Genomic DNA, 2856 nt, shown 5'->3' on the forward strand with positions numbered 1-2856 from the left:
ACGAGTGGAGATTGAATGTAAATTTATATTCTAACTAACGACGTAATATTTCATCGATTCATTGGGAGGGTGAGAGGATAGCTTTACGAGCCTTTGTTCGCGATTCTGAACGAATCCCTTGTCGAAAATTATAGATGTGCTACGATTTTAATTAATCGAGAAAGAGAGAGAGAATAAAAAGAGAATAAAAATAGGATAGAGAATAGAGAAATTATTGGAATCATTTATTAAGATTGTTTTGTATATTATTTGTAATCGAAATAAGAAGGGAAATGATGAGGAACGGGGAGATACAAAGTTGCTCTGAATTGCTCGGATTATTTAAATTACCCGTTCAACGTGACGCGATCGAGAGATCCAATCGAGTGCACAATTATCTTTCCTATTTTTCTTCTCTTCCTTCCTCTTTCTTCTTCCTCTCTCAAAAATTGGAAATTTTAATCTTTCGATGTGAAACGCTCACTGGTAATAATGGTGAATATTTGAATGGCAACAGAACGTTGAAAGTGTTAACCGCGGTCCTCTTGACTGTTCCAAATCGGTGGAGCAGATGTGCGTTCCGATTTTGAAGAGTCCGCGACCAAAGGCCGAGATATTTCCGGCAATATGCTCCAACGTATTTCCTATAGCGTCGTTGATTCGAAAGTTTAATAGTTGAAGTCGTTTTAACGATTTAAAACGTAATAATAAATCGCAAATAATCGTAAAAATGGCAAAGAAACGGATCAATTATAATTACGAATAAATATTATTCTTTATCTCTTTGTTCGAAATTTTTAACTAGGTATTTTTTCAACGGATTAATGGCCAACTCTGGCTCACAGCGTGAAAGAGACACGGCGTAAAACTGTCGTCGAATCGTGGATTGAAATCGATCGTCGCGCATCCCTTTGTGAGAAAAGTCTCCTGTATTTCTCTCCTTACGCTTGGAAATCTTTTTTCCTTTCGAGTTCCAAGCTTCTCGAATGCCTGTCTAGAACAGCGACGGGAAAAATTTTACGGTTAAAGTTATTTCCATAAGTTGCTTTAATTTATTCTTCGAAAATAATAATAATCGGAAATAATGGGAAAGGTCGAGTTTTTTTTATGAAAGTTAATTATAATAGTTGGAAATAAATGTTATTCGAGCGTTCTAATAAGTAATTACTTGAGATAACTTCACTCGAGATTTTTAACTAATTACTATTTCAACTTGGATCAATGCCCAATTCTGGTCTAGAAGGAGAACGTACGTTACGAATTTGTGTTAATAACGTGATGCGATAATCTGGAGATAGAAAAAGAAATGGAGAAAAATTAGGAAAAATTTGATCGAAAAAAAAAAAATTAAGACGCACTTCACTTCGAGTTCTTCGATAAACCCAGACGATTTCGATTTGACATTATGGGTCGATCGATCGTCCGGAACAATTCTCTCGGGTTAAACCTGAGAGACCGAGTCTCGCTTTTGCTAATCGAATTTAGCGACGTCGAGCTGACCGCGTGTACCTTTCGTATAAATATATCTTTCTTTCACAGAATTTCAAATATAACGTGAAAATTGGATTACCCAGTCCGGATATCGAGTTTTCATTCTCATTTTTCTTTCGAACGAATGTAATTTTAAAACCGTGGTTTTCGTATCTCGAGCCGTATGACACGACCAGCGTTTGCGAACAGTAGTTCCGATTCCCTCCGCTGGATGGATAAAAACGATCGACGCTCCATCTGGAAGAGAAACAGGGAATTATCGTTATTTCTCGAGGACACGCGATTTTTTCGGTGGAAAGAAGGATTTAAAGCGAATGAATCGATACAGTGTGCAACCTACTTGAGAGATTTCTTTACGTTCTTACCTTTGTACGAAACGTACGTTCCACTTCCTCGAAGAATAAAGTTGAAAGCGAGGTCGAGGGGAGGGTTAGAATTTGAATAATGTATCGGATTGAATTCGCATTTCAATTGGTTGATTCGCGATCAATTGTAGATAAATGTATACACGCTTGGATCTATAGAAGTATAACGTAATTTTTTTTTTTTTTTTTTGCGAGAAATTTGTCGAGATTGAATTAAAGAGAAAATCGTACATAAATTGATTCCTATATTAATTTCATTGGAGGAATATTCAATTCAAGTGAACGAAAATGACTTTGCATTACCTATTGGCGTAAAAGTTATCGACAGAGTTGAAAAAGTAACTAGTTAAAAATTTCGAATAAAGACTACTTTAAATAATTACTTATTAAAACGTTTGAATAACATTTATTCGTAGTTATTATAATCTCAGATCGTCTTGCATTACAATTATTATTATATTTTGAACGATAAATTATCGAAGTAAAATTTATTCCATAATTTCAATTATTAAATTTTTCCCTATCACTGGTTACACTATTTCAACAATGATAATACGGCATTAAAAAAAAAGAAGACGAAAGTAAGAAAAAATGTTTACACATATCATTAACTTCCAAAATTCTTTGCTCGTTTTGAACAAACATCGCGTTATATATTCCTACGACTATCCATAAATTTGGACGAAATGTTAATCCGAGATAAACGAAAAGAAAATTAGATCGTGCGTGATGGCCGAGGGGGGCAAGCAAGCAGCAGCAGCAGCTGCTGCCAGATGGTTGTTTCGAAGGATCCTCGTAGGAGGGGGCGTCGAATTAGGCGATCTTCACGACTTTTTCCAGAATGTCTAGTCGATCGCGTCCGGCCCATCTGCTTCTCGACGTTAATCTCTCAACCATTCTTCGATGCGCGACGATAACGAATGATACATCCGTGTTCATCATTTTTACGAGTTTTCGTAAATGTAATCAAAATATAAAAGAAACAATACAAAAAAAAAAAAAAAAAAAAAAAAAAAAAAAA

At 35.4% G+C, this 2856-nt stretch overlaps 1 protein-coding gene across 1 annotated transcript in view; it reads left to right on the plus strand.

Moving 5' to 3' along the window:
- The window catches only part of LOC102671118 (rap1 GTPase-activating protein 1-like), a 110255-nt gene that overhangs the window by 65999 nt on the left and 41400 nt on the right, over positions 1-2856 (plus strand). The window lies entirely within an intron of this gene.

Source organism: Apis dorsata, unplaced genomic scaffold (genome assembly GCF_000469605.1).
Source record: "Apis dorsata unplaced genomic scaffold, Apis dorsata 1.3 scaffold_129, whole genome shotgun sequence".
Classification (NCBI taxonomy): domain Eukaryota; kingdom Metazoa; phylum Arthropoda; class Insecta; order Hymenoptera; family Apidae; genus Apis; species Apis dorsata.